The sequence below is a fragment of the Mustela erminea genome, chromosome 17, assembly GCF_009829155.1.
Source record: "Mustela erminea isolate mMusErm1 chromosome 17, mMusErm1.Pri, whole genome shotgun sequence".
Classification (NCBI taxonomy): Eukaryota; Metazoa; Chordata; class Mammalia; order Carnivora; family Mustelidae; genus Mustela; species Mustela erminea.
Genome location: NC_045630.1, coordinates 69,282,632 through 69,308,916, shown reverse-complemented (window position 1 = coordinate 69,308,916; position 26,285 = coordinate 69,282,632). Strand labels below are relative to the sequence as shown.

The 26,285-nt window shown below is 42.3% G+C and overlaps 1 protein-coding gene across 7 annotated transcripts in view; it reads right to left on the bottom strand.

The window, feature by feature from the left end:
- Positions 1-26,285, bottom strand: part of ASH1L (ASH1 like histone lysine methyltransferase) — a 180,454-nt gene that overhangs the window by 152,466 nt on the left and 1,703 nt on the right. For 2 of the 7 annotated variants that reach the window (XR_004280171.1, XM_032318702.1), the window contains exon 1: positions 14,385-15,074. The exons of 1 other annotated variant lie outside the window; for it this stretch is intronic. The gene's annotated coding sequence lies outside the window, so the exon portion shown is untranslated. Of the gene's footprint in view, positions 1-14,384; positions 15,076-26,285 lie in introns of those variants that run through there. 4 more of the 7 variants (XM_032318697.1, XM_032318699.1, XM_032318700.1 and 1 more) reach the window with 3 other exon arrangements.

Sequence of the window (26,285 nt, the reverse complement as noted above, 5' to 3'; positions counted from 1 at the left end):
TCCTGGGATCGAGCCCGACATCAGGCTCTCTGCTGGGAAGGGAGCCTGCTTCCTCCTCTCTCTGACTGCCTCTCTGCTTACTTGTAATCTCTGTCAAATAAATAAATAAAATCTTTTTTAAAAAAATAAAATTTTAAAAAAATTAAAAATAAAAGTACAAAGTCCTACTTTGTTCGCAATGGGTTCACAATCCTGGAATTTAAAACACTGAGAACCACAAGCTTTTTCATTACTCACTAGTGACAAAACCTGAGTGACAGACCTGACTGGGATCCGTTTTGGTCTTAATTACAAGTTTTTGAAAACAGTCCTACATTTCAATGCAAAAATATTGCTGTGCTTGATGAAAGAGCTCTGCTCTAACCACCAACAGCTTGGGTGGAAGTAACCCAACCTACACTATCTTTCTAAAAGCAAAACCCAAACTTTTGCATGGTGCTTTGTGGACTTATGTCTTAATACTTACATTTAAGCTTGCACTGACCTGATCCTTCCCTGAGTACCTTTATCCATACAGGACTACAATTTGAGTAATCAGCTTTTTTCCCCTTCTTCCATATTTGTCATCTACATCTCAAAAGAAGACTGTAACTATCCCCCCCCCCCCCAAAGGCTATAATGACAGTGTTAAGCTTCATTGGGGTAGGGACCTCTTCTGGTTTGTTCACAGCTATTTCCCAGCACCCAGAACAGTGAACAGCACATACAGTAGTGCCCACTCAATAGCTGAATGAATGAATTTTAAGGCCCCGATGGCTTCTAACGTAGCGTCTGGCGTGCAGAAATGGTTCTCCTCTCCTTTCTCATGTGACGTCACCCTGCGCCGTAAGAGTCCCATGCACAAGTTTTATCTCAAATGTTCACTGTATGTATTTCACAGAGGTGTTTTCTGTAAGCCTACTACAGTATCTTAATCCCCCTAGCAACAGCTTCAAAACTGTATCTTATACCTCCTCCTTCCTGTCTCTGTACCGTCAAAGCTGGTCTAAGAAAAACAATCATGTTCACTGAACTCATTTTACATTCCTGAACGCTAACCCCGACTGGACCCTTCATGCTAAAACCTGTCTCGATCACTCTCCTACACAACAACTTGAAGTCATCTCCAGCCTCACTGACTCTGCTTCCAACCTGACGACGGCAGCAGGAACAATCAGAAGGAAACTGCCACAAGCTCCACCATATTGCTACCTACCCACCTGCTGTGTGTGTGTTCCTGCAGATTCTGCCTTCCCTGCGATCCTCAAATACTGGGCCACCTGGGTGGCTCAGTCCATTAAGCATCCCACTCTCCGTCTCGGCTCAGGTTTTGATCTCAGGTTGGGATCTCACGTTGGGAGACCAGGCCCAGCTTGGAGCCTACTTAAGAAGATAACAATAGGGACGCCTGGGTGGCTCAGTGGGTTAAAGCCTCTGCCTTCAGCTCAGGTCATGATCTCAGGGTCCTGGGATCCAGCCCCACATCGGGCTCTCTGCTTGGCAGGGAGCTTGCTTCCTCCTCTCTCTCTCTCTCTCTGCCTGCCTCTCTGCCTACTTTTGATCTCTGCCTATCAAATAAATAAATAAAAGCTTAAAAAAAAAAAGAAGATAACAATAATTTAAAAATACATACACTTCTAACCCCTCCCCTCAAGCACTAGGCCTACCCTCTCCTCGCCTTCTCAAGAGCTTTACTAGGACAACTATCCTTGCTCCCTTGCACCATCCGCTTCTCCTTTTTCCTCTGGATAATACCAGTCAGCATGAAAACATACTACAGTATTTCTCATCTAAGAAAACTCCTCTGACCCTCTATCTTCTACCAGCTTCGCATTTCTCTGCCCCCTCTCAAAACAAAGCTTCTTCAAAGAGCAGTCCACTCTTGCCATCGCTAAATCCTCACCTTTTTTCTTTGAAACGCACCAATCATAGTTTCACCACCACCTCTCCAAATAAAATGCTGGCCAAGGACACTGACATACTCTATACTACTAAGCACACCGGTCAGTTCTCAGTCCTCTACCTGACCTTGTCACAGAACATGACACAGCGGAACAGCCCCATCATCTCCACACTGACTTCCAGGCGTCCTTTCTGGATTCTTCTGCCTTACTGGCTAGTCACCCTCAGTCTCCTTTACCAGTCTCCCCTCCCCTCCCCCCCAACATTAAACACCGGAGCACCCGAGGGCACACTCTTCCCTTCCCCATCTACGCTTATTGCTAAATGAACAAATCCAATCTTTCGGCCTTGTATTCCATCCCACATTGTTGATTTACAAGTTTCTATCACTAGATAGAGGCCAGCTGGGACCTCTTCCTAGAACCCCAGAACCCTGTATCTAACTGCCTGCCCAACACACTGCCTAGATGTCTACTGGTTAGACACCACAAGCTTCGTCTGCTTCAAATCACAACGCAGAGTACTAACCACTATACGATCACGGCCTCGTCTGCTTCAAATCAATTCCTCTTCTACCTCATCCCCATCCCCCATCCCCGTCCGTTCTTCCCACGGGCTTCCTCATCTCAGTGTATGAACGCAACTCCAGCTAGAAAGAGTTGGGCTGAAACTTCCTAACCTCCTTGAACTCCCTTCTCCCCTGTGACTCACACGCCCATTGTCAGCAGACTGCTCTGCCTTCAGAGCAGCCACCGTGCGGCTCTCGCTAACCTGGCAGCTGCCGCTCAGAGCCACGTGCTCGTCCAGCACCTGGACCACCCAGGAGTCGGCTCTCCACTGGCCGCCCGCAGCTTCGGCCCTCCGTATCTCCTTAATCTCCTCAACTCCGCAGCCAGGTGATCCTTAAAGCTGTGTCGATGGGGTCCTTGCTCTGCTCCACACCCTTTCCACCCTTTCCCGTCCCACTCCCAGTGGGAGTCAAAGTCCTTCCGAGGGTCTAAAGGCTCTATTTACTCTGCCCTACAGTCCCCTCTGCCTCTCCTCCGTCTCCTACCAAACTCCCCACTTACTTCCCAGAAGGGGGGTCAGAAGCCGTCTCCTCTTCATCAAAGTAAATTACTCCTACCACAGGACCTTTGCAACTATTATTCTGACTAGAACATTCTTTCCTCAGATAATTGCATGATTTGCTCTTTCATGTCCTTCACCTTTGCCTAAATGTAACCTCCTGGAACAGGCAATCCCTGACAATCCTTTATAAAACTGAAAACTACTCATGTTACCATCTTCTTCTAACACTCTATCCTATTTTATTTTCCTCCATGACGCTTCTCACAATCTGGTGAACGATGTATTTACTTATTGTTGATACCTTTCCACTGGGATATAAAAGTGCCTCCAGGAACTGGGTTTTTTGTCAGTTTAGTTCAATGTAACATCCTAGCACCTAAAACTACACCTGGCATATAGGAGGTGTTCAATAAATATTTGAATTAATTGCATGTTTTTTTTGTGGGACACATCTTACTGGCTTTATTTTGTTCCTTTTCTATTTCTTTTCTCCCATGTTTCTTCTTTTTATTTTGTAAATTTTTTTTTTTTTGAAGATTCTATTTCTTTATTTGACAGAGAAAGAGATCACAAGTAGGCAGAGAGGCAGACAGAGAGCAGGGAAGCAGGCTCCCCGCAGAGCAGAGAGCCTGATGCAGGGCTTGATCCAGGAACCTGAGACCACAACCCGAGCCAAAGGCAGAGGTTTAACCCACTGAGCCACCCAGGCGCCCCTCCTTTCTTATTTATTTACCTATTTTAAAGTAGGCTCCACGCCCAGTGTAGACTCCAGCATAGGTCTTGAACTCACGACCCTGAGATCAAAACATGAGCTGAGACCAAGAGTTGGACTCTTGGAACACCCAGTGGCTTGGTATGTTAAGCCTCCAACTGGTGATTTCAGCTCAGGTCACGATCTCAGCGCCATGAGATTGAGCCTCAAGTCTAGCTCCAGGCTCAGCGGCTATACATTCTCTCCCTTTCTCTGCCCCCTCCCTGTTCTCTGCCTCTCTCTCTCTAAAATAACTGAATAAATCTTAAATTAAAAAAAAACAAAAAACAATTGGACACAATCAACTGAGCCACCCAGGAGCTGCATGTTCCTTAATTTTTGATGCCCATCCTGGGTTTCAAGTGACTAGTGCACTGACATACCTGCGTATACCCTTCCAGTCGCTCATGAAAACAAACCTGTTCTAGAACAAAAACAAATAATTTACACAGAAACAACCGCTTTTATATCCAGTACTCACAAGTACACACATTTTTAAATTTCCCTACAATTCTTTTCATAATGAAGGAATTCCAGAACGCATTAACATATATATGTATAAATGTGAACCAGAATTTCAGTATTTCCTCCAAAGAACTCAAAAGCATTTTTACCAGCACTTACTCACTTTTAACACATTCCAGAGAAGGGTTTGGAGAGCATGATTCTCTTCATTTTAAAATGGAAAAACTGAATATGAGTGACACAAATTACTATACAAATAGAATATCAATAAACTAAAAAAGAACTAATTTGAAAACACTGATCACTACCCCAGAAACGTAGGTAAGAATAGAGAAATTCTATGTTTCCCTAACTTCATCAAAGAGGAGAAAGGACAGTGAGCCTAGGGGCCTATTTTGTGAATCCATCTAGGCAGTGAGACTGGAAAAGCATGATTGGCAAACCGTACATACCAAATTTAAGTGTTTCTAGGAAAGATAAATCCAAATTTTGAAGATACTTCACAACAAAGAATGCTTTTTATCTGCTAAATGTAAACTGCTTGAAAACCAGTCCCTACACCAGCTGCCAGAATGCTGATTTTGAACTTTGAATGCAGCGTTCTCCGTAAATGATACTCTTCCATCTATATACACTAGGTTTTCCATCCAGGGACAAGGACACATGCTGTCACACAATGTAATCTGGTTCCTACTACAATATCCAAGTCAAAATACAGTTCCAAGGAGAAACACAGAACTAAGACCGCTAGAATCTCTTTGCTCTAAGCGACAAACTCAACATTCATCTCGCTCGCAACTTTGGGATTTACAGGATGTCCTCAAATCACTGAAATCACCCAGAACAGTCTAGTCCAAATCCAAAGGAAACTGATACTAAATCTATAGCCTGAAGCCCTTTCACTGAGATCATTTTAGCTGTGAACAAACTGTTTAGAAAATTACTAATTACCGCGGCGCCTGGGTGGGTCCGCACTCAGCGGGGAGTCTGCCTGTCCCTCTCCCTCTTGCCCCTCCCCACCAACTCCTGTGCGCATGCGCAAGATGTCTCCATCTTTCAAATAAATGAGATCTTAAAAATAAGGGAAGTTACTAATTGTATTAATAGGATATATACATTATATCAACACAAGGCAGGATTATCTTTTTTTTTTTTTAAGATTCTATTTACTCATGGTGGGGAGGAAGAGAGCATGAGCAGGGGCAGCAGCGGGCAGCGGCCGAGGGAGAAGCCGACTTCCGGCTGAGCAGGGAGCCGGTGCAGAACTGGATCCCAGGACCCTGGGTCATGACCTGAGCCGCACGCAGACGCTTAGCCAACTGAGCCACCCAGGAACCCCAAAGCATGATAATCTAACAGCATATTAGATACTACCTACAAATATACAAGTAAATCACACTTCATAGTGATCTATGAGTGCCCTACTGCTGGCCCGCCGTGAACTGCAATGTGACAAAACCTGGGCAAACAAGACAAATACCAAACTCTTGATCAGGAATCGCTCAAATTTGTTTTCGCCTTCATGCCCTACGCCCTCTCCAAAGTGGTGACTAGTGCCCACCCGCCTCTCCCATACGAATCTCACATTCAAGTAACAAACAATGCATCGGATAAAAATAGACAAATTCAGAGTTAACACAGGCTCTGTTCTGTGAGATACCAAACCATTATGGAAAACAATTCAACTAAGTCTGGAGACCATTCTGTATAGACACCTAGTCTATCACTGGAGGTTGGAAGGGAACAGGCATACTTTGATAAAACACTACTTAGCAAAGCAATATAAAATCAACTCTGTATTCATTAAATACTACAAAACTGAGTCCTTCCAGGAGATGCAGCATTAGTTAAGTAAAAAGAAAAACAAAAACCAAACCAAACAACAACAAAAACCTAAAAATTTGCTGAGTCTTAATATGTGCAAAGCTCTATGCTACTGTTACACAGATGATCTCAGTTACTATTACGATTCCATTTTCAGAGATGAAAAAATAAGCTAATAACCAAAAAAATGCTTGAGGTCTGTCTGGCTCTTCTCGAATACGGTGTTCCGCTGCCTCCCAAACATGTTTATTCCTGGTCTCAGTCCTCCCCTCCGTGACACCTCGCAGGACACCTCGCAGACCTGCTGTTTGGAACTCTTGCTTGTCTTCTGTGATGACACTTGCTTGTCTTCTGCAACCATTATATCATTTCCTTTATGCATTCATCATCCTTAATCTATTCCTTCATTCAGTGGACATTTTGAGAGCCTCAATATGTCTTGAGAACCACTGTACAAATGGCTGTAAATAATACAATATGGTCCCACGTCTTACAAACTTTGTATTTGAGAGAGGGAGGCAGATAAATGACTAATTATTTAAAAATGTGGTTAGAACATAATAAACGTGAAGGTACTGAATATAGGAAGTTGTATATCAAGGAAATTTGGAGGAACAGGGAATATACCTTGGAAAAACAGTTAACTTTAAGCTGAGACGCAGTCTAAGTAGGAAATAGCCAGGCAAAATGTCGAGTTAAGTATGTTCCCAAAACAGGGAATAGTATGTGTAAAAAGTCCCTGAAACTGTAAAGATTAACAGTAGATTCACCAAAGTGGGGACAACACAAAACAAAACTGGAAAGCTATATGAAAATAGCTTTCAGGACAGCTGGGTGGCTGGGTCAGTTAGGTGTCTGCCTTTGGCTTGGGACATGATACCAGGGTCCCAGGACAGAGTCCCACATTGGGCTCCTGGCTCAGTGGGGAGCCTGCTTCTCCCTCTGTGGGCTGCTCCCCCTGCTTGTGCTTACACACTCTCTGACAAATAAACTGAATCTTAAAAAAAAAAAAAAAAATAGATTAAGAGCCTGTTGGGCTACCTTAAGGATTTGGAATCCAAACTTAGTTCTGAGCAGAAGAGTAGTAAGATACAACTTATGGGTTGTTGTGTTTTTTGTTTTTTTTTAAATTTTTATGTATTTCTTTATTTGTCAGAGAGAGTGAGCGAGCACGCTCACATGCAGGCAGAGAGGCAGGCAGGGGTGGAGAGAGAAGCAGGCCCCACTGAGCAGGGAGCCCGACTGGATCTCAGGACCCTGGGATCATGACCTGAGCCAAAGGCAGCAGCTTAACAGACTGAGCCACCCAGGAGCCCCAACAGCTTATACTTTAAAAAACCTCCCTGGCTGCTGTGGAAGAATGATTAGAAAGACAGCAAAACTTGGGGCAGCACATGGGTGGCTCAGTTGGTTAAACGGCAGCTCAAGTCATGATCTCAGGGTCAAGAGATCAAGCCCCATGTACCTAGACTCAGCAGGGAGTCTGCTTGAGATTCTGTCTCCCTCTCCTGTTGCCCCTTCCCCTACTCGAACTCTCCATGTCCAAAATTATGAAGCCCTTAAAAAAAAAAAAAAAGCAAAGCTGATTCTGGAATACTAGTTATAAAATTCACAGATTAGCAAAGTAGTACTGAAAATTTAAAAAACGGATGAATTAAGAGATACTTCTAAGGAATAACAGATTTGATTTGTCAGCAAGATACAGAAAGGAGGAAGAGAAGCAAAGACTTAAGCAACTGGTGAACGGTTCTGTGGTACCACTCAGACATCCCGACAACAAAGTACTTACGATGCCCACTGCATGACAGCAACTGGGGACAAAGCAGCGCAAAAACAGGAAAGTCCCCGCCCTCACCGGGCTGACACTATAAAAGCTGTCTGCTCGGATGAGACAGACAGGAGGGGAGACTGAGAGTTCAGCTGAACGTTAAATCTTAGACGGCCGTGAAACATTTAAGTACAAGGTCAAGCTGGCAGCAGGGAGCACACGCACAAGACACCCACACAGGGAGGCAGTATGACGACAACATATGAATATATAACAGAGTCTTAGAATGGTTTTCCAACTTGGTAAGAAAGATAATTTATCTGAACTCTCTTTAATATGCAAGAACAACTTTTCTCTCTTTCTGGATAAGTACACTTACCTGAATTATCACATTACAGACTAAACAATGTCAGCAGATTTTTAGCTTAAAATAAGTCTAGCTTGTCTCGTCTGTGATAAATTTTGGTCTTCTCTGTGGTCTTTATCAAACATCGTCACAGACGATGTTCTATTTCTCAACAGTAAAAAACATATAAATTAACTGTGTAAGATCTTTAAAAAAATCACACCACATTATGGGTCCTAGTTTACCGCAGCTTTTACACTGTCCAGTCCTACATCGCGTTTCCTGGGACCCATCACACTAGCCAAGTGAACGCAGTACTGCCACTTGCTCAAGTCGGAAACCTGGCAGCCACCCTTGCGTCCTCTCTCACCCCCGCCCCGTTCCCAACGCGACCCTAACACCAAAACTTGTGAATTCCACATAATTTCTATTTACACTGAGTTCTAAGTCCACTGCCATTCTATCCGAAACAACAACAGATCTTAACAGAATATAGCAGCTTTCTAACTCTGCATATCCACCTTGTTCTCCTCCAGTCCCTGCTCTGAGATGCAGCTAGAAATATGATTTTTAAATAATCTGTGTCATTTCCCTGCTCGACCAAGGGACATCTCCCTGTTAAGTGCTCATGCAGCATTCTGTAAGTCTCTTAACGCTCATCATCCTAGTAAGTTATATGCTTTTTCTGGGTAAATTATACGCTTAACACTCATATTTTCCACTACAGCATTTGTTCCATGAGAATAAGAATCCTCATTGCCTTATTCACTGCAATCTCCTTAGCAAAGTCCCCGAACATAAAAGGTATTCGATAATATCTACTAGCTGAATTAGCAAACATACACTGCTGTATTTTAAATTACATATGTAGACAAAAACTAAGAGAATACAATGAAAATAAAAATATTAAAGGATTGACATTTTTCTTTAAATATCATATCTTATACTATTACAATTTTAAAAATAAGCACTATGTATATATCACCATGTAATTTGCTCTTCAAAAGTAAAAGGGTAAGCAGTCTGCTAAACCTGAAGATGTTTTATATTGTGCCACTGATCTACTACTCACTGAAATCACAAAAAGCTAGAATATATTCATAAAGATAACAAGAAAACTTGACCCATGTTTCTAAATAATTTATATAACATAAACTATACTTACAGAGTTGGAGAAAGCTGCTTTTTTTTTTTTTTAAAGATTTACTCATTTGAGAGAGAGAAGGAGTGGGCGGGTGACCACCGAGAGGGGAGAGAGCATCTCAAGCAGACTCCCCGCTGAGCACAGAGCCCATAGTGGGGCTCAATCTCACAACCCTGAGATCATGACCTGAGCTGAAATCAAGAGCTGGACACTCAACTGAGCCCCCCAGGTGCCCTGGACAAAGCTTTTTGACTGAACTAGAGAACATCATTTCATTTAAAAAAGAGAATGACAGGGCACCTGGGTGGCTCAGTGGGTTAAGCCTCTGCCTTCAGCTCGGGTCATGATCTCAGGGTCCTGAAATGGAGCCCCGCATCGGGCTCTCTGCTCAGCGGGGAGCCTGCTTCCTCCTCTCTCTCTCTGCCTGCCTCTCTACCTACTTGTGATCTTTGTCAAAGAAATAAATAAAATCTTAAAAAAAAAAAAAAGAGAGAGTGACAACCACCAATAACTCCTAACTTTCAAAGTACTAATCACCAGTCAATCTAGCTATTTTCATACCTGCGTACAGTATATATTTCTTAAATTCCAAGACGCCACTGATTTTTTTTTAAGATTTTATTTATTTCTTTGACAGAGAGAGATCATAAGTAGGCAGAGAGGCAGGCGGAGAAAGAGGAGGAAGCAGGCTCCCCGCTGAAAGGAGAGCCTGATAGGGGACTCGATCCTGGGACCCTGAGATCAGGACCCAAGCCGAAGGCAGAGGCATAATCCATTGAGCCACCCAGGTGCCCTGCCAGTGATTTTTAAATAAAAGTCTTCATGATGGTGTGTCTGGGTGGCTCAGTGGGTTAAGCAACTGCCCTCCGCCCAGGTGGTGACCCCAGGGTCCTGGGATGGAGCTCTACATCGGGCTCCCTGCTCTGTGGGGAGCCTGCTTCTCCCTCTCCCTCTGCTGCGCTGCCTGCTTGTGGCTCTTGCTCTTTCAAATAAATATCTTTAAAAAAAAAAAATAAATAAAAAGGCTTCATGGATCACTGACCACATTTTCAGGAGAAAAAAATTTTAACTACTACCACATTAAATACATTATCAATTGTGTGATTTCCTAATTTCAGAAACATAAAACTGAGAGAAAAGAATGTGTCTCAAGACCAAGGAAATACTTTATTATACCCACAAACTAATTCTGAAAGTCAAAACAAGAAAGCATAGTAGGAGACGGTATTGCCACGAGGGAGCCATGGGGGAAAGGCAGACAGAAAGCATTCCCGAAGCTAAGCCCTTGGGAAAAGCCACACTCACTGTCTCATGGATAATCTAATCAAACCTTACAGAGCTCTTCCTGAGAAGTAAAGTTAACAAAGCTCAGATGTAGAGACTTAACTCTGTTTTTATTTAAATTTAAAAAAAAGGGGGGGAATGGGCTGCTGCTGTTGCAAGGAAGAGAGATGCCGACTTCCATCCCCAGGGAATCCTAAAATGGCAACAAGAGGGAAGTAAAATTTAGATCACATTTTCCCCATAATGAGTTACTGCACTCTGACACGGGCTAGGGGCTGTGACTCCAGGCCCACGCACGTGGTTTCATATTAAACAGAAGAGCCACTTCGAAAGGGCACCATTCACACTGTAAATATCTTACACTTGTTTTTTATAAAGATTTTATGCAGAGAAATGGATAGGAATGTAAAATGGTGCAGACACTTTGGAAAACAGTTTGGCAGCTCCCCAAAAGGTTAAACAGAGCCACCAGATGGCCCAGCAAGTTCACTGTTAGGTACATACCCAGGAAAATGGAAACATGGATCCCAAAAACTTGCACACAAATGTTCACAGCAACATTATCCATACAATGGAATGTCATTCATCAGTAAAGAAGAATGACATCCAGGACCACGAGGTGGCTCAGTGGGTTAGGTGTTTACCTCTGGACTTCAGCTCACGTCATGATCTCAGAGTCCTGAGATGGAGCCTGTGCTGGGGTTTGCCCTCAGAGTGGAGTCTGATTGAGACTCTCTCCCTCTGCCCTTCCCCCCAAGTAAATAAATCTTGGCAGGAGGGAGGGAGAGAGGAAGGATGGAGTACTGGTATGCGACAGTGCGGACGTACCCTGGTATGCGACAGTGCGGACGTACCCTGGTATGCGACAGTGCGGACGTACCCTGGTATGCGACAGTGCGGACGTACCCTGGTATGCGACAGTGCGGACGTACCCTGGTATGCGACAGTGCGGACGTACCCTGGTATGCGACAGTGCGGATGTACCCTGGTATGTGACAGTGCGGATGTACCCTAAACATTATGCTAAATAAAAATGCCTATTCCAAAATACAACAGATTATATAACAACAAATCATATGTCCATAAAAGGAAAATCCACAGAGAAAGAAAGTAGATTCATGGTTATCTAGGCATAGGGGAAAAGGAGAATGGAGTGAGTCCTAGCTACTACACGATCGGATGTTCTAGTATTAGGTAGTGGGGATGGTTGTATAACTATGTGACTATACCAAGAACACTGAATTGTACACTTTACTTTTTTTTAAAGATTTTATTTATTTATTTGAGAGAGAGAGAGAGAGTATGAGAAGGGGGAGGGTCAGAGGGAGAAGCAGACTCCCTGCCAAGCAGGGAGCCCGATGCGGGACTCGATCCCGGGACTCCGGGATCATGACCTGAGCCGAAGGCAGTCGCCCAACCAACTGAGCCACCCAGGCGCCCAGAATTGTACACTTTAAATCAGTAAATTATAGAGGACACAAAACAAATCTCAATGAAGCCATTTAAAAATTTTCTGACAGATCAACACAAGGTACCTTGTGGAAAGGGTTCTCTCCCTTGCATAAAAACAAAATAGGGGCTAATGGTAATCTTGTAAAAACTTTTTCAGTTAATAGCTTTCAACATGGCAACAAGATGACTTATCTGACATATGCTGCTACATATTGCCTAACTGGCTGTCTTAGAGAAAACAAAGTTAGATCCATTCTTTCCGTTATACTCAAAAGTAACTTCCTCATGGATTTAAGAGCTAGATGCAAAAATGAAAGTATCTGAAGGATTTTGTCACTATTTCTATAGCCTACTGTATAGAAACCTTCCTAATCAAAATCAAGAAACTAGAAGCCATAAAGGAGAATACTGAGAGATTTGATAACATTACAGGGGCGCCTGGGTGGCTCAGTCGTTAAGCATCTGCCCTCAGCTCAGGTCACAATCCCAGGGTCCGGGGATCGCCCCATGTCAGGCACCTGTTCGGTGGGGAGTCCGCCTTTCCCTCTCCCACTCCCCCTGTTGTATTCCCTCTCTCATTGTCAAATAAATAAATAAAATCTTTGGGGTGCCTGGGTGGCTCAGAGGGTTAAGCCTCTGCCTTCTGCTCAGGTCATCATCCCAGGGTCCTGGGATCAAGTTCCTCACTCAGGCTCTCTGTTCAGCAGGGAACCTGCTTCCTCCTCCCTCTCTGCCTGCCTCTGCCTACTTGTGATCTGTCAAATAAATAAATAAAATCTTTTAAATATATTAATAAACAAGTAAATAAATAAATAAATAAAATCTTTTTAAAAAAGTAGATCAGTATGGTTAAGAGTCATTTTATAAACTGATAAGAAATTATGTAATACGAGAGATGTGCACAGAGATGTCACAGAAGAAATGGAAATAAACAGAAACACAGAAAGAAGCGCCACATCGTTAGTAGTGAGGGAGGTATGAGCTACAAGAAGACAGTTTTCACTCATCAGTTTGGTTGAAGTTTAAAACACTGATACAAGCAAAAACAGCAAAGTATACAGGAAAATAAATACTAGCGGCCTCCACATGTATTCTGGAAAGCAATTCTTACAGCATCTAGGACAATTTTTCATACTCTTGACTTCAATAGCAACTTTAGATACTCTTATCATAGAAAAACAAAAGCGCCAATAAATGTTTATTACAGCACTGCATAATGTGGCCACAGAAAAAATTTAAATATATACACACACGCACACACATATATATATATTCACACGCACACAAATACAGAACCACGTCTGCCTTTTTTCAGGAGAAGAGCAAGCGTCATGTTACATGTGCGGGGAAAAGGAGGAAAACCAACCACGTGTATCTATACGCACACGGAATCAAGTACAAATGATTATACACACACCAGCTAAAAGCACTGGTTGTTTTAGGGGTAAAGGTTTGGAAATAAAATTATGTGTATTTTTCTTGACATATTATAGAATTTGTATTAGTTCCATAATTAGGCCAAAATCCAATAAAAACATATTTTTATAAGATCTAAGATACACAGAGCTACCATGTCCATACCTCTCGAAGTCTTACTGTTGTGTTCACATCTACATGAAATTGAGCAAAGTAACCCAATTAACAGTGGACCACTTTCTAACTCCAATATTCTGCCACTGACTAGCTACTTGCTTAAAATATTCCTCTCCTGTTCTTTTCCATTCAATAGACAGCTGCGCATTACACACTTTTTTTTTTAATTATTATTATTTTATTGTGGTAAGAAGATGTGCCATGAGATTTACCCTCTTTACAAATTTTTACGTGTGCAATTCAGTACTGCTGACCACAGGTACATCGTCGTCCAGCATACCTCCCGCTTACTCATCCTGCTTGACTGAAACTTCACACCTGCTGGTAAGGAATTCTACATTTCCCCCACTAACTACCTATCTCATCAAACTAGAGCACCATCCCCCCCCCCTTTCTACAGGGGAAAAAATTAATTGGACTTTATAAAAATACAAACTTCTATTCATCAAAAGAAACCACCATGAGATTAAAAAGGCCACACATTGGATAATGTCACGTGCAAGGCACATACTGCGGAAAAGGAATGCGTTCAGAATATGTATTAAGAGCAGGTACTTTACCAAAAAAGATACCCAAATATGCAACAAGCACTGAAAGATGCTCGACCTTACCAATAATCAGGGAAATGCAAGTCAGTACCACAATGTAATACTACGTCCCACTAAAACGGCTCAAACGAGAGAATGACAAGTGTTGGTGCAGATGTGGCAAACGCAACCCCATGCATTCCTGCACAGTTACAAAGTCATACAATCAGTTTGGAAAACTGTGTGACAGTATTTACTCAACATAAAAATATGCTTACCCTGTGGCCCAGCAACTCCACTCCCAGGCATGTGCCAAAGAGAAATGAGTGCGCACTGGTCACCAAAAGAGGGGAGATGGCCAGGTAAGGCTTCACAGCAGCAACTTGAACCTTGTCTCAGAAGATGGGAAGGTGTTCTCTAGGCAGCCAGGCACTGGGAGGAACATGAAAGTCATGGAGATATAAACGAACTGTGTTTGGGAAAGATGACGGCTCCGAACAGCTGCAGCACAAGGGCAAGAGACCCAGGGAGACGCCGCTGAAGGGGCAGACAGGATCCTGAAGGAGGAGCTCAGCAGTCTGTTATGCCGAGAGACACGCTCGGATTCGGATTCAGAAGTCACATTCAGAAAGGGGAGTGGGATGTAGCTAGGGAAGCCAGTCAGGGTGGGGCACAGAGAGCAATTCTCACTTTGCTGCCATTTTACCCGGCGTGAAGAGAACTGCTTTTCTTACATCCAGCGCGTCATCTCTAGCACCGGTGTGCTGCTGTAACTACTGATCCTCCAGAAGTTACTGTACTACCGAAATGGTGAAGGGTGGGGGGGGGGGGAGTAGTGGACAGATGAGTCCAGCAAAGATTTACTCAAACCATTCTCCACAACCACCACTGCCCTTACGTGAGTTCGCCTCCGCTTTTTTTTAAGATTTTATTTATTTATTTGACAGAGAGAGAGAGAAAGAGCACACAAGCGAGGGAACGGCAGAGGGAGAGGGAGAAGCAGGCTCCCCGCTGAGCAGGGAGTCCGACGTGGGGCTTGATCCCAGGACCCCGGGATCACGACATAAGCCGAAGGCAGACGCCTAACTGACTGAGCCACCCAGGCGCCCCTCGCCTCCGCTTTTAAGAGCAATCACGTTGAACATCAGGTAAAGAACACAGCCACCATTCTGTAGCATTTGTAACTGAGAGGACTAAGAAACAAGGGGTGTTGGCCTACAACAAAAATTGCCTATAAGCTCCCCAAAATCATACAGCAGAACTTCTATGTGTATATAAGCGCTTCTGGGGAAAGCGTATAAAAAGATTCACTGTATTCTTAATGGGGCCCATCACAACTGCTGCTGCTGTTGCTACTACTGCTACTATTATTACTACTACTGCTACTATTATTACTACTACTAGTACTATTACTACTACTACTAGTACTATTACTACTACTACTAACACTATTACTACTACCATCATCATCATCCTCTGTTTTTGAGGCCAGCTGCTAAGGTAAGGCACAGAATGGATACCCAGGAAACTAGAAGATGCCCCTTTTGAGCCATCTAAGTCTCTGTGAACAGTTTCCAGATTTTTGTGAAATAGATTCATCTGGAAGTATTTTTAGAAGCTTATCTGAATCCCAAATCATATTGCCCTCTTACACATCTCGGTTTCTACTTTAGAAGATCATCTCTAACCTATCTGGAAATTTGGGGCAGTGTTTTCTTAAGGACACCATTTACCCGGAAGAGAAACGGCTCTCTGATGCACACACCTGATGATTCGGACTTTGACTTGGGAAAGAGAAGTCGTACACGACGGACCCTTACTTCTTCAGTGATTTCTATAAAATTGCAACAAGATGTTAGGTAAACCCTGGGGAGTATGTTGTTATTAGAAATGTTTCCCCTCAATGTTATGGAATTAATTTCTCTTCCTGGACTGACAAAGCCCAAAACTACTAGCCTTTCAGGCACAGTGCAATTCAACAGATGGGCCCTGCACGTTCCTAATGGCTGAGGGGGACTGGCCAGCGGGAAGTCATGCACTCAAGCGAGACAGGATCTGCTTCATGCGGTAGCTAAGAGGACTTCTGATAGGGTTTAAATCAACCCCACAAAATAACCTATAAGCTGTGATCTGGTCTGTAATTTCTATTCCTTTCCATTTCGGACACCACAAATACATTAAAAAAAAAATTCCTACCCGAGCCCAGATGTCCCCAAATATGCAGCAAGTAAACCTAAACAATATTAAGTCCCTAATACCTTCACAAATTGGATCTTACAAATGTATTCTCAGATGTTAATGTGTTGATTCAGCAAGTCTACAGATGAAAAACCAGCTTCATTAAAGGAAGGTTTAACAATGCCCAGTGACAGACCAGAGAAGAAAACAGGACGCAGCCTGACCTCACTCTAACTTGTCCAAGCCAGGAATGGTTATCATGCGAATGGATAAGAAGCTTCATGTCTTCTGATACTTCATTATTTTATTACTAGTTTTTACATTTTATTTAAGTCATCTCTACATCCAACATTGGGCTCAAACTCACCACCCTGGGATCAAAAGTTATATGCTCCTCCAACTGAGCCAGCCACCAGGCCCCCCAAAACTTTATTATTTTATAAATTTCTATTTCTTTATTTTAGTTTATGTTGCCTTCCACAATGGATATCTAGGAAGGTAATGACCATTCTGGCCATCTTTTCAGAGCAATCTAGTAAAAATAGGCACTGTGTTTTAGTTTCACATAAAATGAGTGTTCTGATCTCGGAACAATCAAAAAGCTATTTGACAGAAAATAAATCTGCTCTTCAACCACTTTTTTTTGTCTCTGTCTTTACCAGTACTTGCCAGCTTTTCTTAAGAAAGTATTATTTGTGAAATTATCTCACTATTCTTTCAGCCGAGGCAGTACGGATTAAATACCTCTAAATGCCAAAGAATACTCCACAATTCATTCCAAGAACTTCATCTCCTGTCTACACTCACTCTCCTGGTGATCTCATCAAGTCCCATGGCTCTAAATCCCTCTACCTGATCACGCTTCCCTGATCAACTACCAAATTTCTATCTGCCCCAATCCTGATTTTATAGATCAAACTTCCTACTCAATACCTCAACCGGAATAGAATTAGAAATAGAAGTAACAGAAATAATAGGAAAGTCAGTACACATCCAAAACAAATTCTTAATTTTTGCACTCTTGCAACCTGCCCCTCCCGGTGTTCCAAATTTCAGCAAATGTTCAGCAAAACCCAATGTGAAACCGTCATTTTATTCCACTCCACAGCCAATCCAAGTTCTCATCCCCCCACCGTTAAGAACAGACGGCGACCCGGTCTCCCTGACACCACCCTAAGTGCCCCTCACAACCCTCTCTTGCCTCAAGTGTCACAACGGCCTACCTGGCCACTCTGGTTGCCTCATTCTTGCCTTTCAAAGTGTACGTCACTTCCCTGCTCAAACCTCCCAACAGGTTCCTATCAAATCTAGAATAATCTAGAATAAGATCTAGTTACTTAGTCAAGTCTTCTAGGTCTCTCCATTACATAGCCCACGCTAACCTCTTCACCTATCTCCTATCATTCACCCCCACCTTGTTTCCTCTGTTCTAGCCCTTTCTCATTTCTTAAACACAAAGAACTACTGCCTGAGGGCCTGTGCTGTCGCCCCAGACGCTGCGCATTCCGGTCTCCACTGCAGTACCACTGCCTCAAAGGACCTCCCTAACCACTGACCATGCCCCACTTCACTTACATGTGCTTCACAGCACCTGCTGTAGAGATGCTATGACATTATATCCATTTATTTAATATCTTACTCAAAGTGAGCTCCAATGATTTTTTTCTAAGTAATCTCTACACCGAAGGTGGGGCTTGAACTGAAGACTCCGAGATCAAGAGGTGCACGCTCTAGCAGCTGAGCCGGCCGGGTGCCCCTGAAAGCAATGATTTTTGACTGTTTTTTTTTTTTCACTGCTGTACCCCCTGGGCTTAGAACAGTACCTGGTGTAACATAAGTATACAATTAATATTTACTGAATGAAAGTCTACAGGTTCCTTCTGTTAGAAGGCATAGGAGACAGAATGTTAGTTTTAATTTTTATTTGACTCTGAACAGAGGAGTTAATCTACTGATGTCCCAAAGGACGAACTGCACGGTAGATCGCCTGGATAAAACACAGGCAGATAATGGAGGGCCTCAAGAGGAAGAGGGTTTTGTCCTAGAACTGACTTGCTCTGGTATAAAATAATCATATTCCAAGACATTCTTTCAGAAAGTTTTACAATACCTTGCTTGAACCACATGTAGATGATGGTAGCACATTGCAGCAGTACTAAAACATCTTGTTCTGGAAGAGTAAAATGAAAATGCTCAAGGACCTTGTCTGGTTCATTCTTTACTGTATCCTAAAGTCTAGCACATACTAAACACTCAATAAACGCAGGTGGTTTAGTGAAAGCAGCAGGTTCTGCTTTGGAAGGATACACCAGGCTTCTAAAAACCAAAGAGATAATCAGATTTAAAAACAGAACTATGCTGGAGTGCCTGCGAGATTCTGTCAGTAAACCGTCTGTCGTCAGCTCAGGTCATGGTTTCAGGGTGCTGGGACTGAGCCCTGCTTCGGGCTCCTGCTCAGCGGACACTTTGCTTCTCCCGCTCCCTCTACCATGTGCATGTGTGCTCTCTCTCAAAGAAATAAAACCTTTAAAAATAAATAACTACGGGGCGCTTGGGTGGCTCGGTGGGTTGGGCCTCTGCCTTCGGCTCAGGTCGTGGTCTCGGGGTCCCCGCGTCGGGCTCTCTGCTCGGTAGGGAGCCTGCTTCCTCCCCACCCCTCTCTGCCTGCTTGTGATCTCTCTCTCTCTCTCTGTCAAGTGAATGAATGGAATCTTAAAAAATAATAATAAATAAATACATACATACATTGAAAACCATCCTAACTAAACCCAATTCAGTTCAAAGACAAAGTTCTCTGCCCTAAAAACTTCAAACTGAAAGATATATTCCTGTTCACTTTAAAGACAAGTACTTGATTTGGTAAGAAGCAGCAGCCAAACATAAAAGCCCAGTCTCAGGGCTCCTGGCTCAGTTGATTAAAGCATGTGATTCTTGATCTTGGGGTTGTAAATTCGAGTTCCATGTTGGGTCTACACAGAGATTACTTAAACATAAAATCTTAAAAAACAAAAAAAGCCTAGTCTAGAGTTAAGTGAGAGAACACAAAAGTAGAATTCACAGGTGAGGGAAAGTAAGAGAACATAAATTGAGAATTAGAAAAAATACATATATATGTAACAAAGTTGTTTATACATACTTTTAAAATGTATTTTACATGTTCTTACTTCCTATAAGCATTATATGCATGCTAGATCATTTATTTTCCTAAAAAAATTTCTCTTTCTAGGAAATAAGAGAAATAGTCATAGCAAATCTGTATTATGTACTTGCTACATGACACACATGATGCTACCTAGGCACTTCTCATATATTACCTGGTACAATCTCTAAACAACCCTGTGCTGTATTACCATCATCTTACAGTCAAGAAAACCAAAGACCTTAAGTATTTGCCTGAAGATTACACCGTAAGTAGCAAAACTGGGACCTGAGCCTAGTCAATCTGATTTCTGAGTCCATGATCTTAATCACTATTTCAGATTTTCAACAAACTGAGGGGGAAATGCACCAATGTGCGGGCTGGGAGATCTGCTCACTCCTCAGAAAAGCAATCCTACCAAGTCTTCACTGGCTGGACGCATATAATGCTAATGAATGACGCCCGGATGAGGATGGGGAAGGGGTGGAGTGTTCTAGTAGAAGTTTTTTGAATAACTAAAACATAACAATTATTTTCTTGACTTTAATCTTTGTGAGAAATAACCTTTATTTAACAGTAACAGAGTATTATGATGTTGTCTAGGCAGAGTGTGTGGAACACAGCTCCACTGTTTTCTGTGGATCTCTTAAGTACAAAACCCAACCTTACATGGTACTGAGGACACAGGAAATCCTAGGAAAACAGGCAGAAAGTGCAGATCCGAACTGCAGCTCCTAACTCATCCTGCTATGTTATTCTCATTTTTATGCCTTCGCAGGTGTCTTCTGCTATCAAGAACGTCTCCTCGGTATGCCTGGGTGGCTCAGTTGGTTGGGCGGCTGCCTTCGGCTCAGGTCATGATCCCAGCGTCCTGGGATCGAGTCCCACATTGGGCTCCTTGCTCTGCAGGGAGCCTGCTTCTCCCTCTGACTCTGCCTTCCACTCTGTCTGCCTGTGCTCGCTCTCACTCTCTCTCTCTTACAAATAAATAAATTAAGTCTTTAAAAAAAAAAAAAAAAGAACGTCTCCTCTAAGCCTTACTGAGTAACTCGTATTTATCCTTCAAGACCTGGCTCTTCCCCCTTGCAGGAAGCTATACTTAACCTTTTCGTTCTCTCCACAGAGTTAATAAATTTCTCCCTTCTCTACCTGGGAGAAATGTACTACACTGTGTATTGTAGTGTTTGTTAACATGATGATCTTCTTACTAGATTCACTACTTTCTGAGGCAGGAAAAAAAAAAAAACTTCTCTTTTCCTAACACCTAAGTACAGAAATAGAAATGAGATGAGCATCAGAAAAATGTCAGCCGGCTGAATGAGAGATGAATAGAAAAAATACTTTTTATTTGTCTTTTTTCATTTTTCAAGATTTTTTTAAAAATTTATTTATTTGACAGAGAGAGATCACAAGTAAGCAGAGAGGCAGGCAGAGAGAGAGGGGGAAGCTGGCTCCCTGCTGAGCTGAGCACCTGACACGGGGCTCGATCCCAGAACGCTGGGATCATGACCTGAGCCGAAGGCAGAGGCTTTAGCCATTGAGCCACCCAGGCGTCCCTATTTGTCTTTTTTAAAGTAGGCTCCAGGCACAGGATGGAGATCAAGACCTGAGCTGAGATCGCGAGTCCAATGCTCGACAGACCGAGTCACCCGGGTGCCACAGAAAGAACACTTGCTGAACAGAACTTAACTGTGACTTTATCTACATTTATATAACATTTTTTCTTTCCACACACAAAGTTAAATTAAATCTCTCCTTGTAGTTTCAGGGTGATTACTCTTTTTTCTTTGATATGTTTCTGCATCTAAACTTTAACTTCCTCAAGTGCTGTCACTTCACTTGGTGTAATCTGCACTTAAGATGTACATCCTCCGATCTTCTTTGAAGACCTTTATATTCCATAAAATATGTACCCTGCAATTATCATAAATGACTGATTCAGTCCCCCATATCCTCAAATGTCAGATTAACAGTTTCTTCATTCAAAGACAATCTTTTAAATTCTCTCCATTAAGCACTATTAGGCTTCTTATATTAGTAAACATTTAAATTCTGGTGCTTCCATTTTCAACAATGCTCAATTTAAGAAACCATATCATAAGGAATATCATCTCCATATTCTAAATAATGTCCCTTATAACAAGAAGCCAACAATATAGTCACTTTCTAATCTGACACTGTCCACCTGGGGTTTTAGGACAATTAGGACGGAAAGAGAAGAGTGATTTGGTACCAAGTGTGGAAGACATAAAATGTAAAACAAGTCAAAAACTCATGATTTATTTACTGTGGGACAATAAGATATAACAAAAGATAAGTTAATCAAAGTTTCACTAGTGACAGAACTCACACTCATAATTTTAACTGTCATCTTTTTATAGAAGGCTAAATTCTACTTTACTAGTAATCACTTCAAATCTCTACTTTTGATTTATCTTTGTAACAACAGGAAATGTACTTTCTTTTTCTACAATGTTTCTATCCTCATCATAATTGCCAATGGTTTGTAGTTAACAACTGAGGCAATGGTACGGACTTTATATTGTCTACAATTAAACTTTCAAAATTCAAAACAATGTTATTTCATACCATCCAAGATGAATTTAAACCAATTTCAGCTCCCGTTCAACATCTCCAGTATTATCTGATTTCTCTGTGGTAATTAGATTCAGTTAGAAAATTAAGAACAAGAAGAACTCAAAAATGTTTTCAGCATCTTGTTACTAGCACTTAAAAAAAAAAACGACTATAAGAGACACATTATTTCTCACTTGTACATTAGAAAAAAGCTGATAAGCTTTTCTGGCAAACACAGGAACTGTTTGCATTTTTCAATGCAAACATCTAAAAGGCAGTGAGGTGAATTCTATTCCGTTCATTTCTTATAGTTTGCAGAGGCGATCCTTACACGTAAGATGGATTAGTAGTAGTTTCATTCCACTTACCATCACTTTAATTTAAAAAGTTATAGAGATCTAACTATGGAGAAATATTTCCCCATTAAAGTGTAAAAAAAGAATGCATACACTGAAGTATTTATGAATGAAATTATAGAATATCTGAAAGATTTGCTTCAAAATAAGCAAAGCAGGGGAGGCGAGGTGGCCGCGAGGCCAGCAGGTAGGGACTCAGGGTAGCAACCGGTGACACTGACTGCTGAAGCCAGGGGCTGAATCCAGAACTCACTACACTGGTCTCTTCATTTCTGTATGTTTGAAATTTCCCATGTTTAAAAAATGAACAAAATGAAATGGAAAAAGTACACAATCCTGTCATCAACTTGAGTATGTCTGAGAGCAAAGGATGAAAAGCTATGAAAAGCAAAACCAATCAATGCTAAAATAAATTTTAGATTCTTCAAATATACAAAAGTTAGCTGTCCAACAAAGGCAACAAAACTCTTGAAATAACAAGGTTATTACATTTCTGTCATCACTTAAATCTATAATTTATTTTGGGGCGCCTGGGTGGCTCAGTGGTTTAAGCCTCTGCCTTCGGCTCAGGTCATGATCTCAGGGTCCTGGAATCAAGCCCCACATCGGGCTCTCTGCTCAGCGGGGAGCCTGCTTCCCTTCCTCTCTCTCTGCCTGCCTCTCTGCCTACTTGTGATCTCCGTCAAATAAATAAATAAAATCCTTAAAAAAAATCTATAATTTATTATGTTGTGTCAACATCACGCTGCCATTGACTACCACCAATGAGGCAGTCACTAAAATACTAATCTCTAAAACATGAAATGTAAGCTTGACAATTATCATTTACTAAGAAGACAAATCCTAAGTTTGAAAATCTAACATCTCAGTACAAAAGAATATAAACAAAACCAAAAAAATTACAGGTAATTTAAAGAAAAAATAATTTTAGGGGCACCTGGGTGGCTCAGTGTGTTAAGCCTCTGCCTTCAGCTCAAGTCATGATCTTGGGGTCCTGGGATCAAGCCCAGCATCGGGCTCTCTGCTCAGCGGGGAGCCTGCTTCACTCTCCCTCTCTCTCTCTCTCTCTCTCTGCCTGCCTCTCTGCCTACTTGTGATCTCTGTCAAATAAATAAAGAAATAATAATTTTTAAAAATAGCAAAATAACTCAAAATAAAACAAAAATTACTTTCACTTCCCCTCTTTTATGGCAACCAGGTTTAAGACATGTCAGGCTTCTAGAAAGGCTGCCACAAAGCAGACTTCAGAGCAGACATCAGGAAGATTATGTATTACCTTTAAACAACTCAGACCAACACACATGACTCAAATAGCAATACGAAATTCTTAACTACAGATGCATCACCTACAGATATGGTAAAACTTCTCCACTGTGTACAGGCAGTCATTCTGGCAGGACTAAATGTGGCCACTTCTCTATTTGTAAGTCCTGGAAGACTTAGGATAAAACCTCAAGTGGTACTGCTAATGCCATAAAGACACAATGCCTAGCAAGATATAGAGGAATAAAGTTATGCTCCATACTTTATTTTTTAAAGATTTTATTTTTATTTGACAGAGACAGCGAGAGAGGGAACACAAGCAGGGGAAGCTAAAACGGGAGAGAGAGAAGCAGGCTTCCCACTGAGCAGGGAGCCCTAGCTGGGGCTCGATCCTAGGACCCCGGGATCATGATCTGAGCCAAAGGCAGAAACCTAAAGACTGAGCCACCCAGGGACTCCTATGCTCCATATTTTAGAACACAACTCAAAAATATGACATGAAAATTGCTTTCGTTCTGTGATCCTTAGATTCTGAATAATTTCTTATAATTATTATAAGCATTAATTTAAATTATCAAGTATCTCATACAACCAAGACTATATAAATATGTATCTATATGCACAGATACACACTACATGCATATGAAAAACATATTATTTTAAAAACCCACCAATTTAGGGGCATCTGGGTGGCTCAGTGGGTTAAAAACCCACAAATTTACTATCCAAGTTAAAAATTAGAGAAAACATTAAACTTTTCACAAATTTCCATGACATTCTTACACAGAGGGCCATGACAATAAAGAGTAGAGAAAATTGCACCATTTTTTCTTCAGATCTTTCCATTATCTTAACGAATCCTGTAATCTGTGCTATCAAAACACCTTTCTGAATTTCTGGTTCTTTCAAAAACGCAGTAAGTATTTTAAATACCTAGTACTTAATGCATGGGTAGTCTATCAAATAGCTGCTGCATTTTACCCCAGAAGAGTTTCTTGGATGCATGCACCCCACCCCCTAACCAAAAAAAGACATTAAAACTTTCATTACAAACTCACTACATAAATACACTGAGAACAAGACAAGGAAGGCAACCAAAGTATGCCTCCTTTTCCAAAACACCAGATGACACCAAAACACATTTCATAGTTACAAAGTTGCATACAGAGTGGGAAGACTTCATAGCTTCCTAAGAATTGATAACGGCAAAAACTCTGCAGTTAAGTCATGAAACCTCAACTTCTAGGAATATTCTTCCCTCCTTCTTGCCCTTCTGAAAACCAACCCCATCACAGAATCCTCAGCTTCAAGTGGATTAGAATCTGTCCAAGGACAGAGCCCATATATTACTCATCTGTGTGTCTCCTGCACAGAATTCAATTGATAAAGTTTGTTACACATAACACAAATCCAGTAAATGAGCTTCGGAAGCTTGAATCCCAATGCAAAACCAGAAAGAGAAGTTAAGAATAAAAAGGAAAAAGAATAAAGCCATAAATATCTGAGCAATATGTTTTCTTACCACCTAATTCAGAATCCTGTACTAACGTTGCAAAATCGAGTTTATAAAAAGAGTAAAAGACACGACCTTAAAGTTCTCCTCACTCCCAGCACACCAAAAACTGTCACAGAATCTTTTTCACCTAAAACTCATACCAACATCTTCATCTCCAAACAAAGCTCCATGTATTTTAAAAGGCTTTCAAATGAGACCTAAATATGAAAAGGTTCTACTTCATCACAATTTCAGTTCCTGAAACCGTCTGCATCATTTGTGTGACTGTGTTAAAGCTCGTTTATCAGTGAGGACCTGTCATCAGAGTCTCAGATGGATAAGTGACCCCAAAAAACTTTAAGAACTACTAATCTAGCATATCAAAAATACGCAGTTTTCCAGAGATGCACCGTTATGCTGTCTTCCTTCAAGCATTTCCCCCTCATAGTCACTGACGGGATCCTTACTGCAAAATCAGTCTTTAGAGAACTCCTTCAGCCCAGCCAGAAAGTTCCAATATCCACAGGAATGTCCAGCAACAATGACCAGATCCCCCAAAACAGCATACTCATAAATGTCAACAGAAGATGCAGGAGGAGGCGCGGTGTGCCCCAGACCTGCCTGCTCTCCCATGGGTAAACAGACTTGCATGCTTCCGTGTAAACCTGCCCCGGAGAGTAAATTCCCTCCACACTCAACAGACTTTTTAGGAAAGTTTTAGCTTCAATCCGAACACTGACTCGTCCTCGTCGCTGGCCTTAACCTACCACTGCCACGGCAAGTCCCCTCAGAGGCAGCCAGGTTGTGTCCACAGGGTCACCTCGATTATTCTCCCCCGACGGCAGGGACCACTCGCTGAGTACCTGCTCAGTAAACTCCGTAAATACATCTGTGGGACGAAGGGGAGAAGGTCCTGCCGCCCACAGACTTCGAGAGAGGCGGCCAGCAGTCCTCCAGCCGCAGGGCCGGCCGGAGCCGAGCAGAACGGAGCCGAGCAGACATGCTCCCCGCACCACACACGCCGAGCGTCAGGGGCCGACTCCTCCGGCAGCAACAACTAACCCGGTGTGGACGCGTTTCCTCCAGGCCACCCTGCAGGGCCGGCCCAGGGTCGTGCACACGTGCGACACGGCTCAGCCCCGGCAGCCGCGCCGGCCAGGCGCCCGCGCCC